The sequence below is a fragment of the Camarhynchus parvulus genome, chromosome 2 (genome assembly GCF_901933205.1).
Source record: "Camarhynchus parvulus chromosome 2, STF_HiC, whole genome shotgun sequence".
Classification (NCBI taxonomy): Eukaryota; Metazoa; Chordata; class Aves; order Passeriformes; family Thraupidae; genus Camarhynchus; species Camarhynchus parvulus.
This window is the reverse complement of record NC_044572.1, coordinates 135,152,608-135,167,316: the sequence shown is the minus strand read 5'-3', so window position 1 is coordinate 135,167,316 and position 14,709 is coordinate 135,152,608.

Genomic DNA, 14,709 nt, shown 5'->3' with positions numbered 1-14,709 from the left:
CACTGCTAAGCTCACTGCTTAGCACCAAGTCCATCTCTCCTGATGATCAATGTTACAAAAATGAGGAAGTGATTTTTTTCTTTCCCTAATTTGAGGCAGCAGGAATATTTTGTGTATAAATAAACATGATGGAGTGGAGAACAGGAATTGTGTCCTCCTGTTAATTTTTTTGTGCATTAGCATGATTTCCCTCCCTGCTTTGCTGGAAGTTTCTTCTTGGGAATGATTAAAGGAATTCTTGTATGAGTATTTGAGTAGTTCTGTAACTGTCGGGGAAAAAAGTCATTACTGGGAAAAAAAATTGCTGGGCCAAATAATTTGCTGTTTTGTAGTACTGACCCAGCTTATCCTTTCTCAGGAAAAAAAGTTGCTTTCATATCTCCCATGTCATTATTCCTCCATTCTCACAGAAGATATGGTAATAAGGGGATGAATTTCAGCAGTTTTTAAACTTTGTTTAAGGAGGACTAATTATGTGATTTGTTTGAGCCTGTTTAAGGAGGACTAATTATATGATTTTCTTTCCCTTTGTGGTGCAGTAGTTGAAGAAGAACTGATACCAACATTCTGAACTGATGAGGCAATACTAGTTCTTTCCAGATAAGCACATTTTCCTAATTAGTTTATGTCTGCCTTAAATATTCAGAGCTCTTTTCAACACTCTAAACCCAGTAATTGGATCAATTATGAGGAGAGAGAAAGAAAAGGTAATTTCATTTTAATCAGAATGATTTCCCAGTACCCTATTATCTAAAGGCACAGTACTCTCCCATGGTAAAATCATCTGCCAGGGCAGGACTCAGGAATGTCTTGGCTCTGCTTGAACTCTGGAGGACACATCTCCTTTTCACTGGTTGCCAAGCTTAGCTCATGGAACATGTCCCCCTGAGATCATGTTCCTGGGCTCATACTCTTGATTATTTGCTCTTCCACTGTGCTGGAAGAATTTAGAAAAAAAAATAGAAGAAAGGGTTGAAAGAATTCCTGGAACAAAAAAGCAATATATTCTACAATTGAAGTCAAGCTTTCTTAGATCATGTGCCAAAAAAGGCATAGTAACATGAAAGACCAATTATGATGAGATTAGCCTCTTCAATACGACTGATCAAATAGCTCATTAAGTGTGGTGTATAGTGTAATAGCAATGCACTATGGTAGAACAAAAGGAAATCAGTATTACTGTTCATATCTAATCAAGATAATTTCAAAACTTTCCTACATTTAGACTGAAAATATTTTCTGTAAAAATATTGTTAAACTATTGTAAGTTATTCCCCCTTTTACTTGGCACCATCCTCATTTCATTTAGAATCATTTTCATAAAGGTTGGAAAAGACCTCTAAGACCATTCAGTCCAACTGTGTAGCTATCAAGTCCACCACTGAACCATGTCCCTAAGTGCCCCATCTACATGTCTTTTCAATGCCTTCAGGAATCGTAATTCAATCACTTCCCTGTTTCAATGCTTGACAACAATTTTGGTGGAGAAATCTTCCCTAATATCAATCTAAACCTCCCCTGGTGCAACTTGAGGCTATTCCCTCTAGTCCTGTCACTTGTTACTTGGGATAAGAGACCAACTCTCTGCTCATCATAATCTCCTTTCAGGTAGTTGTCAAGAGCAATAAGGTCTCCCATGAGCAAAATTTTCTCCAGGATAAACAACCCCAGTTCTCTCAGCTGGTTTTTTTTTTTATATTTATTCAAAATATTTTATTTACTTATTGGTTAATCAAAACCATCAATTGCCCACTTGATATGAGCTATATAATACAAGTCACTAGTACCCAAGCTAATAATAATATCTAAGTGGCATTTTTTTTTATTTGCACAATAGGAGTATCTAACAATATACCTTATATTAAAATTGGTTTTGCTCTTAGAAAACACATAAACACATTCAATGATTTTGTGGCTAAGTGGTCTTCTATTCCTGCTCTAGTCTTATTTCTTGACATTGTATAAGTCACTTAGCTTTTTTTTTTCTTCATGTCCAGTCTGTAAAGTGACCAGCATGCATAATTTCATTCTACATTCCTTTAAGTGCAAGGGCATTTGTTCATAGTATTTTTCTACATCTAAGGGCATGGAGGTTCCTGGTCTAAGCTACATAGTCTGAATGCAGACTTATGGCACCAATGATACATGAAAGCTTTCCTTCTGACTTGAAAGAGATCTGAGAATGACCTCATCAAATCAGACCTTTATTTAACTATTTCCTCAAATCCCTAAATCTTTATCAATGTGTTATATATGATCATGGAAACAGGAATTACATTTGAATACCTGGTGTTGCCTGTATCAAATAAATCTCAGATTTGTATGAAAATGCTTGTGAGTCACTGGAAAGAGTTGGAGACTTCAAGTAAGTAACTTACTTTTTCTTGAAATCTGCCAAGTATGAGACCATTGCATTTGTTCTTCTAATGGGAATCCTCTTTAATAAACGCTGGATTACTAGAATGTAATTTGTGATGATATTAACATGATTACAGCTCTCAGAATCCCAGTGGAGACTCTAGAAATATTATTAGGATTGTCAGTAGAAAGGAGTGTATGGTTTAAAAGGTTCTAAAATAATCATGTACTTATTAGTTATGGTCAAATTCCTGCTAACTCCCAGATGAGAGAGAAAAAACAGAACTAATTATTACAGTTGTGCACACAGGGGAAGGTGTCTGTGTTAGAAAAAGTAGAATAAAACAGCTCTCATGCCTATAATTACTTTTTCCATTATGTCATTTTGAATTATTACAGAAAAAAATAATAGTAGCATGGTAATATAAGGTGCTGATGGGCTACAGCAATATACAAATGGGTAACAAGACAGCAGCTGCAGAATGTTACTCTGTGAAATAATTTTTACAGTTAGTAGAAATAGATTTATGAATCCATTTAGCAGGACAAATAGGAGTAGCTCTGACTTGAAAATAAGTGGATTCAGGAGCACTAAGACTGATGATTTCAATATTCAGTCTTCTTACTTTAAAAAATGTCAGAATAACAGTTTTGTTTGTTTCAGAATATGAAACAAATGTGTACCACAGAAACAAATGTTAAAGGGAAAACACTCTTTTCAGAGATCATGTTGATAACTTTTCATATTAATGTAGCTTTTAAAAACCAGCATCTAATCTTATTTTGTAATAAAATGATGATACTTTAATAGCAATTACCTGATAATAATCTAGTAATTTAGATTTTCCAGGAAGAACATTCTTAAAACTTTATGTCCTGGTTCCAGCCACTACAGTGTTAATGTTTTGCAGTAGTCAGAAGGGGTCCTAGCTAGGACTCAGAAGTTATTCTACACCATCTCACATCATTGTCAAGGGATGGGGAAAAGGATTCTCTTCTGGGGACAAGGGAATCTGTCCAGTTGAGAAAACATGGTGTAGAGAGCCATTCAGTATTTTCTGTTGTTGAGTTTATTTTTCCACATGAATTGTTTCTTATAACTTTTGTTGTTAATAGTGTTGCTGTTACTGTTAGTTTTCTTCTCTTGTTACTGTTTCTAGTAAATTGTTCTTAACCTGTGATCTTTGCCTTTTGTGTCTCTAGCTGGAGAGGGAAGGGTGAGTGGCACATGGTTTTAGTAAGAGAATACCATTCCTAAACCATGATAATCAATAAAAATGAAATTCCTCCTTATTTTGTTCCCCCATACTCGGCACTGGTGAGGCTGCACCTTGAGTGCTGTGTCCAGTTCTGGCCCCCCAGTTTAGGAAGGACATGGAGACTTGAGCACATCCAGAGAAGAGCAATGAGGCTGATGAGGGGCTTGGAATACAAGCCCTGTGAGGAACGACTGAGGGAGCTGGGCGTGTTTAGCCTGGATTAAAGGAGACTCAGGGGTGACCTTATCACTCTCTCCAACTCCCTGAAAGGTGGCTGTAGTCAGGTGGGGGTTGGTCTCTTTCCCCAGGCAGCAACTGACAGAACAAGAAGACACAGTCTCAAGCTGCATCAAAGGAAATATAGGTTGGATATTAGGAAAAAGTTTTTTACAGAAACAGTGACAAAGTAGTGGAATGGTCTGCCCAGAGAGGTGGTGCAGTCACCGTGCCTGGATGTGGCACTCAGTGCTGAGGATTAGTTGAGGTGTTAGGGCTGGGTTGGACTCGATGATCTTTAAGGACTCTTCCAACCTAGTCATTCTGTGATTCTGTGAAAAAAAAATAAGAGAGTAAGTATCAAAAGAATAAGTAGAGGGTATGATTATATTCTAACAATTGATGGTATAAACCAGGATCTGAATAGCTAAAATCACAGCCCTTAATATAAACAAAATTGCTAACACAGGTAAAGTTAAAAGCCCTTAGAGCACATCTTAGGAAATATACTGGATATGGGAATTCAAATGGGAATACAAGTCTCCAATTTACTTTGAAAAACCCCATTCCTGGCAGGAGAATCCCACCATGGAAAAGAAGTTGCAGTTTGTGATATAATGTCTAATGATTGATACATGTTTTGTTTCATAAATGGTTCCATGTAGAGTTGCATGGAAGCTAGTAAAAGGCTTCCTTGTATTCTGTCCATGTCCCATTTTGATCCTTGACTGTCCTCCTTTCTGGTCTAAGAAAGGTGACTCAACCACATTTTTTTTTGTTTTGTTAAGACTATTAAGTTTACTCATTAATATCTCTGAAAAATTTAGCCAAATAACCATAAATCTAAAGAGTTCTGAGCCAAAACAAGGAAGGTTAATACATGTTTTGACAAATGCCTCCCTTCTGTGCTTAATTACCTGCTGCAGTGGCTTATCTTATGACAAGTTGTTTCTGTGGCCCTGGCAATGTTTGAGACAGGCAAATGTGATCTAAAGTTCCTAAAACCCGCTGAATAGAAAGAACTGATTAGGATTTAAATATGTGTATAGGCACTATATCTAATATGACCAATGACTGAAAGAGGATGATCTTAGCATTTACAAGGTGCTCTTGCAAATCACTGAATCAAAAACTGCAGGAACAAAAGTCAGAGGTGTCTATAGCAAACACACATCTATTACAAGACACAGGCCTGTTTTCTGTAAAGGTTACTGATTTGAAGACTTTCAGGAACCTTAAAATAACTGGGTAAAAGCTCCAGCCAACCTTGTGATAGAACTTCCCTTTCTTTCAAATTCCAAGACCATTTTACTCAAAAATCTATAATTCAGCATATGAGGCAAAGGAAATAGGATACTCAAGAATGCAGAATTTTTCTTTGCAAGAATAAAAATTTCAAAAGTGTATGGCTCTGTACAGTATTATAATAATACAGTTCATGACTCAATAAATCAACACAGCTCAAATGAAACATCTCATTTACAGGTCTTTTCTGAAAATTGTTATTTTCACAACTAGGTGGATCACTGGAAAAACTGCATCACATCAATTTTAATATATCAGATTTAAAAACTCTACATATAATTGTAAGAAAGTGTGGTAAATACTTTAAAAGTGGATTTTTTTCTAAATTTCAATGAAGAAAGGTCAAGCATGGAATGCATAACTTGGAAATGGCAGAAATGTCTTAAAAGTAAGTAAACAATTAAAAAATATTCCATACATAAAAATGAAAAGAAATATTATATATGAAGATAATTTCAATGTTCTGGTTCCCAGTTTTCCTTCTGATAATAAAATACACAATGTAGGTTTTAATACAGGAAATACTCTTTCTTCTTACTTTTTGTTAGATGTATAAAACAAATCCTTCTTTTCAATTAACTTGCAGGAAATCGGCAACTTAATTTGGCATATGTAAACAGGAGAATAAAGACTGATACAATTAATTCATATTGTACTGAAAAGCATGACATTGTGTAAATCCATTTCCTGAGCACCTGAATCTTTCCTGGCAATTTTAATTTCTGCTTTTGTGTTTATCTCCATCCCTGTACACATTCTTCCCTACCCTTTTCAAATACTTACTTTTAAAAAAAGTGTATGACAGTATAAAAACCAAAGAAATTATATTAAAATAAAAATTAAAATCCCTGTTTATTTTTTCAGATAAGTTACTATTTCCAGGACTGTTATGGGAGAATTTGGTAGATCATCTCTACTCTTTGTCTACATGACAACATAAGGAAAATGGTCCTCTGCAGTATTCTTCAACAATACTTTATTTTTTTTTAATTGATCTGCTTTAAAATACCTAGCCATCAACTTTAAATAAGGAATTACTTGCATGAAAATAATTTCAAATTTTTTTTTCTGAAGACGTATTGAATAGCTTTATGCAATGTATTTTGTCTGCTAAAAGACATATATTGATTTTAATTACCATAAAAAAACATGAAAGGATAGCTGCAATAAGAAATTCTTGAGAACAGTCTTCAAAATAAACCTAAAGAAATGGCTGAAGCAATGACTCAAACTGGTATTAAATGAAAATGTTCTAATCCATGATGTACTATTATGAACTGATTGCCAAAAGCTTTTCCAGTTGGGAGCAACACGCTGAACATGTACCTGACAGAGACCTACACTGGTACAATATTACTTCACAGTTAGGTGATCACAAGCTGCCAAGTAATTTGTAGAGATAGCTGGGGAACAGGACACAGACATGTTCTGCCCTGAGGCTTATCAGAAGGGCAGGGGAGTGATACCGACTAAGCAATGCACAACCACCAAAAAATATTTTCAGTATTTTACTTGCTCAGTACTTAGAAAATCTCCCCTTGCCTGGTGACTGGAAACCAAATATATCTCAATACTGAAAAGGAGTAGGGAATTGTCACAGGCAACTTTTATGAAAAATTCTTTCCTTAGGATTTTTGCTCCTGAGAAGCTGAGAGGCCTCAGGAACAAAATATAAGCAATATACAAAATATAAGCAATATCTGCTGCTGTGGAATGCAACAGGTGCACCTGTGATTGGTCTCATGTGGTTGTTTCTAATTAATGGCCAATCACAGTCAGCTGGCTTGGACTCTCTGTCCAAGACAGAAGTTTTTGTTATTCATTCATTCCTTTCTATTCTTAGCTAGCCTTCTGATGAGATCCTTTTCTTCTATTCTTTTAGTATAGTTTTAATGTAATATATATCATAAAATAATAAATCAATCCTTCTGAAACATGGAGTCAGATCCTCATCTCTTACCTCATCCATGAATCCCTGTGAACACCGTCACAGGGAATAAAGTGGTCTATAGATATTCTTCAGAGTTTGCTTGCTTTTATTTCTGACCTTTTGGGTGAAGGAAAATGACAGTTTGTCTGGTTTTTAAGATAAGTCAGCAGACTGCTACATGCATGAAACTTTCACACACAGCCAAATGCAAAGAGGTTTGATAAGATAGAGGACTCCTCTTTGTCCACTGGTTAGAAAAAGAAGAAAAAAAAGCAAGAAAAGGTATGCAGGTTATATGCAATTAGTGAACCCAATATGTAAAAAAGGTGCATTAGAGAGTGACATTATCTCTTATACTAAAGAAGTAATGCATTTATGAAAAACTGAAACTGTATATGAAGAAATATATGTAGCTGTTTATGGAGAACTTGTGGACCTCTTAAACTGTCAAAAATACTAAATATCACAATTTTCTTTTCTTTTTTTCCAAAAAGTTACAAACAATAAAATCTCCCCCACAGTTTATTTTTCATTGTTTGCTTTTTAAGGTCTTTTTCGAATTTATGAAGATAATTTGTTAATTATTTGTATTATTTTCACCTAAGCTACTACACTCACTACCAATATCCTATGAAGAAAAAAATAGAAAAGTCAAGAATTCCTCTCTTGCATTCTACTATCTCTATTTCTCTTTACAGACAAAAGTTCTAAATAAATGTGATGTTAAACCAAAGTAAAATCTGGTTTATTTGCTGGGGAGAAATCATGCCAAAACTCTCTTTCAAAGTAGAAGCAATTGTTAGAGCAAATATTAAGGTCTAAAGTGACATTATCCTGGTGCATTCTCTGCTGTGTTTCCCTACAATGTTTTGCAGCCACAAAGAAACAGTGTAAATATTTTAATGATAATACTATTTCAGCCAAAATAAATACTCCAAAACATGCCAAGTTTGCATCCTAACAGAATTTGTAAGTTAGACTTAAAAAAATGAGTAACGTGGCCCCTAAGAAAATCCCTTCAAAACAATTTAACAAAAATTAACCTAGGATTATTTTAAAAATAAGTATATCATATTTTGGTGGGGAAAACCAAAAACAAATACAAATGAAAAGTGTTAATTAGACCAAAGGCCTCAAGTCACAGCCTCAAACAGGAAGGCTTTTTTTCTCTTTTGTTTTTTTTGTTGTTGTTATTGTTTCTAAAGGGTTTATGATATTTACTGCTTCAAGTCTGTCTGCCTTGAGCTGCAGATGCACAAAAGCATAAAAAGTGATCCTGTTACATTCCCACTTATCTGAATCCTTGTCTAACTTGTGCAATCTCATCACTGTGTTGGTGATCCTCTTGTTCTTATGGTTATCACAAACGATAGGACTCTGTCAGTGCTCTGAACAATGACTAACTATATAACTCACTTGAGGCAAATATAAAAAAAATAAAATTTATTTTAAATCTTCTAGCAGAGATGTTTAATTACAATATGAACTGGAAGTGAGTTTTACACAGAGACACAGAAAGAAACATATGTCCAGTAGTCAGATAAATTGAGATCAAACAATTAAAAATAATAACAAACCCTTGGAACCAAATATTGCATTTTCTCTTTCCTGCAGCATCTTACAAGACTTTACTCAAATCAGTAACTTTCAGTGACTTTAAAAATAGCAATAGAAATAATAGGAATACATTGTGTAAACGTACTGGTTTTCACTGTGATAGAGGTAAATTTCTTTCTATATATGTAGGATGGGGTTATGTTCTAGAGATGTGATGGAAACAATGTTGATAACACACCAATGTTTTAATTTTGCCTAACAGTGCTTACAGAGCATCATAGCCCTTCCTATTTCTCAAATCACCCCACCAGTGAGTAGGCTAGGAGTGCACTAGAATTTGGGAGGCGACACAGTTCTGGGGAAAAAGAGGAAATGGAGACGTCCAGAATTAAAGAGTTTGCCTCCCCAAGGCACTATTATGCAAGTTGGAGCTTTGCTTTTCTGAAGCTATTTGTCAGTGAATTCCTTGGTTTTTCTTGCTTTTGTTTTGCATATTACACTGTCTTCATATCAATCCTTGAGTTTTCTCACTTTTACCTTTCTGTGCCACACTGCCACTTGCTCGCTCCCCCAGCCCGCCAGGGGTGAGTGAGCAAGTGGCAGTGTGGCACAGAGTTGCTCACCATGGTCACACTGCAACCACAGAATAACTTCTAAAGTCTTTAATTTAGATTTCTGATGCCACAGTAATGCTCCCCAATCCTGAGACACCTCATTTCCATGGTCACACTCTAGCACAAGGAGCTGCTGGTTCCATATCAAGGCCAGAGGTTTTTCCCAGGTAATCTTTAATACTTAAATCTCTCAGGAGAGAATTAATGTCATTCACATCCACAGGAGAATGGCCTTCTATAGCCTTCTCCTCTACTGTTCCACTTATTTATTTTATTGAACAAAGCTTAATATTAAACTGTATAGAGCAGATAGATAAAGCACAATTAGGTCCTATCTGTTACAGGTGACTAGACTGTGCCTTGCCTGACAGGCAAGATCCTGACTGACACAAAATTGAGACTTTCTTCCCTTGTTCTCCTAGCGCACTCTACCCCATGGCATACCTACCACACCTGACAGAAGCTAGCTACTCACACATCACACAGTCTTGAAATTGGATATCCAAACAAAGGGCACACAAGTATATATATTTACACCACCCACATGCCAGTAGTGTTCAAAAATCCTGTCATAAGTGTTTCCTATACTTGTCTCCAGATTTTTGCATAGAGAATCTCAAAATCACAGAATGATAGGAAGAGACCTCTGAAGGTAATCTCTTCCAGCCCCCTCAACAAACAGTATCATCTAAAGCAGGATCTCCAGGACAGTGTCCAGACAGCTTTTAAATATCTCCAGGAAGGGAGAAGCCACAAATTCTCTGGGCTTCCTGCTCCAACCATATTATTCTTCTTTTATTCTGTTCGTGATGTACAGATAACACAAAATTTAGATTCTATACTGATTAATGTCAGGACTCACCACGTATGCAGGTCACCAATTGATGGCATTGGTGCCTGGCACCAATCAACAGCAGATGGAAACTGACTATCATTGCCAGCTTGTTATCTTACTGTAAAACTTTCATATCTTCTCTCTATCACTTCCCAAAGGCAGCTTCTCACCACTGACTCCTTTTCTCTTTCTTCTACATGGCCAGCTGACTCCTTCCTGTCCCTTGCATGACCACCCAGTCCTCACACGACCACTAGCCCTCCCTCCTCACAGCACAGCCCACAACCCCAGCTCTCCTCTCAATCAGTTAACCCACTCTTTTATAGCACCCATCCTTATCGGACACAGCTGTGCCTATTAAGGGCAGGGCTGTTCCTACTCTTTGGTAATTAGTACAGCTGCAGCTCCTCAGGGGTGAGATTGCCTTCAGCACTATCTCTATTCTCCTACAATCCACCCTCCTACAGAGTAACAACATTTAAAATCCATGCATAGCAATGCATACAATTTAGCAGCCAATTAAAAGCTTTGTTTCTTAAAGATTTCACTTGGAATTCTGGTAATATACTTAAGGGATCCTGAATCAAGAGCCTCCAAATATATAAGTACTTCAACATTATTTTTGGGCTATATCACTTAGGTGCCGTAATTTCATACTTAGAGGCTTAATGTTGCAAGAATGAGCCACATAGAAACACAGAACCATAGCATCATTTAGCTTGGAAAAGACCTTTAAGATCACTGAGTCCAAACATTAGCCTAACACTGTGAGGTTCACCACTAGATCCTGTCTTTAATTGTCTCAGCTACACATATCTTAATTGCCTCCAAAGATGGTGGCTCAACCACTGACCTGAGCAGCCTGTTCCAGTGCTTGACATATCCAATACAAACCTCTTCTGGTGCAACTTGATGTCATTTCTTTGTGAGAAAGAGGGCCAGGGTCATCTTTGAAAACTGGACATATGGACCTTTTTTAAGTACCTTAAAAAGTACCTCAGAATTGTCTCATTTGTGTCTAGCCTGTTTCCCATCTATTTGTCACATGGTCCTGAAATGTAAGCAAACAGCCTCAATAACGCAATATTTTCCGCAACCCTGCTACTTACAAAGTGCATTTTGTTAAGTATTTGATTTTTCATAATGGCTAGAACTTGTTTTAATTTTCTCTGCACTCTGGAGTCACATAACTTGCTCTTCTCATTCAACCAGGGACAGGGACAAAAGTCATTCCTGCTTCAGGTGACATTAGCAGCTACTGAATCATTTAATATGCAGATTAAAAACTGCATTACAGCCTTCTTCATGGCTAGAATACCAAATAATTAAAGCCTAATCCATAACTACTGCATCCGCCAAACTGTCATGCAAAATACTGAGTTGCCCTGCCTGCTACTTCTGGCAGTGTCTATCCATTATTACAGACCAGTATATAATTACATTCGTATTATTGTTTATAATGATGTTGAAAAAAAAGTGTTGGTACTTACTTCTGACCTTTTTAGTGTAGACTGCCTGTCCTAGGGTGACGTTATTCTGGATATTATGTTCTGTGCCTTCAAGACTGGCTCTGAAGGGTGAAAGTTTTGTTTTGTTTTCTTATCAGCTGCTCCCCCATGGCTGGCGGGACATACAGACGGGGCAGTACATAGTGCTGCTTTTGACTTTTTGCCTGGCTTTTCGCTTTGCTCTTGCTTCTGCTTTGCTCCTGCCTTGCTCTCACTTTTTTTCTTCTGCTCATTAATTAATAGCTAAGCAGTCCAAATTTCTTCCTGGACCGTTTCTCCTTTCCTTTTTCTGGACCTACTCGAACCTGCTCTGGATTGGGACCTGGGAACACCGAGAGTTTGCACCTCGTGGCTGCAGCAGCTGCCCTGGCGCCGGAGGGATTGATAACAGAGCGACCACCCCCAAGAGAGACTTTCTGAATTTGTCATCTTTTTCAGAGCAATGAAAGTGGTGTCATCTGGTATTGTTCATTTTGTGTGCTGGGGGGTGCTGTGCCTGTTAAATGAACAAGTTCTTCCCACTTGTCTCTGAGGAATCCTTCCCGGACTGGTTGTGGGGAGGGGCCGTGTGGGTTTCCTTTCTGGAGGGGCCCCCTTTGGAGGTTTTCTCCCAAATTTGCCATAAACCAGGACACTGCCTTATTCTTGGAGTATTTTTGAGGGATTTTTAGGGGTGTTTTCTCTTCACAGAGAAAAGCAAGGCAAAACTTCCCAAAGATATTTCTGGAATTCATATTATCTGAACCTCAGAGAAAGACAAAACAATTCTTATCTCATTGCTCTTGTTGTTCACAAGCGGAATACATTGTGGAAGATTGTTTACCTGAAGGGAATTGGTAACTGGATTCTGGCGTGAGTGTTTTGATTCACTGACCAATTGAATCCAGGTTTGTGTGTCGGGACTGCCAGCTGACAGTCATGAGATTCTGTGCAGTTGAGTTGAGTTGGGTGCTTGTGCAAATTCAGTTTAGATGTAATGTAATATAATATAGAATAATATAGTATAATAAAATATAATAAAGTAATTGTGATATCCATGGAGTCCTCATAATTTCTCCCGGACATCAGGCAAAAATATCACCGATAATGACTGATTTTCCTTCAAATGTAATGCAAAACTAAATATAAATTATTTGTTAGGTTTTTGAAATTTATCTGAAAGTCTCCAAACTCCTTCCTAGGTGAATGTCAGTTCAACCAATATCAGAAAACATTGAAATGATGAATTTTACACTTGCCTTTGTTCAGTCAAAGATATAGAAGACAAACAGCAATCATGTCCTATGAAGTGGAAATTTATCACCTGTTGCTAATACTATCTCCAATCTTACAGTCTTACAGTAAACTTATTTTTGATGTGTTATTATTAATAAAAGCATTAATACACAATATTACAAGGAAGAATATTTAAAAATATATATATATTATACCAATTCTCCAAGACTCCTGGAAGAAAAAATCTCCATGGAAATCTGTGACTGTACCAGAAACCTCACAAAAGTCATATATCCTCTGACATCAAAGTACTTTTCACTTACAACTATCCAGATGTCAGTACACATATCTGAGTTTGCTCATTTGGAAGTTACATTATTACTCTTCAGTAAATCAAACATAGATTTCTTTATCCTGAAAACCTTTCAAAAAGGTTTTCCCCTGAAATTATTAAATGCACATTTGTTGCAGTGTGATGATTTAGAATATAATTAACTCAGCATAGTGTAAGACATAAGATTATTTCTTTGTGAAATCAGCACTTGGGATTTCATTTAATAATTAAGATATTCAAGTAAGTTCTTTCACATAATACTGCAAACCATTAAATACTGGGAACTTTTGTTTCAAAAAAAGGAAAGAAGAAAAGCTTTTTTTTGCAGTTTGAGGGACAGTTCTAAAATTTCAGTAATATCCAGTCCTGTACAAAGCAAGCTGTTAAGAAATTATGAACAACTTGTTTCATCTGAACAGAAAACTGCAAGACTCAGCCTTACAATTTCATTTCCTAATTCAACCACTTGTTTCTTCAGTTTTTTTTAACTAGGCAATTAGGGAATCTCCTTAATTACAAAGTACAAAACACTTTGGGAAAATTGTTTGGGACCTTGATGACTTTCTAGTGATATTTTCAGCCTATCACTCAATTATGGTGGAGAAGAGAAAATCTGTTACCTTACTCTCATTGACTACTGCAATTTTGGAATAATCATATTACTAGATGCTGCAGTTAGAAGGCAATAATTGGGAAGAAAATATTAATATCTCTGTAGGCAGTAACTCAGGGAACACTGATTAAGTTTCTTTCCTTTTCGCATTTATTCTAGCAATCCAAATAACTGCTGTCCTTGTTTTAGAGACCTTAGGTGCATATCTGTACTTATTCTATTCCTTTATCACTTTGCTCAAGGAATCAATAGGTAGGAGATACTCTCTATTTTCAGTGAGTGACCTACTAAAGCAGAGGTGAAGAAAGTCCAGAATTCATTGGAAGAACACACTCTCAATGAGTGACAGACACAGACACACTTGCACTGGCCCTGGGCTGGGATGAAGGGTCCTCACGAGGGCTGGGCTTCCTTATCCAGGCAGACACATCTCACAGCTGGGCTTGACCTCGGACTTCTGTATCTTCCAGGCTGCCATGCCAGGGACCTTCTGGAAGTTGGGTGCTGCCAGGTCAAGAACTTTCAGGGGGTCAAGAGCTTAAAACATCCCCACCAGACACCAACAGTTTTGCCAGTGCTGGACAGCTTCCTCCAAGCAGTGTAGCCAAAATTCCCAGCCCTTGCTTTCTGCAGTGGTAGTCAGGTCATCCTCTACTCACACTTTGTCAAACTACCCATCAGCTTCAGCACTATTATCATATGAACTTAGAATATGCTAGAATTTTCAAGGGCAGATACACCAAGGACTCTTAATGAAAAGTGGACACAGAGAATAAAACTTGTTCATGAGCTTGAACCAGCTGCTGCTGAAGTGAAAGAGAATTTTCCCATTGATTAAGAAAGCTGCTAGTTACTTATCCCTGTCTGGTAAAGTTTGAACATTACATTTACCTTAAATAGAGAGAAAATTTGTTATATATAAGATTAAAACTCCAAGCAAAGGACATTATTTAAAGGAAGGGACA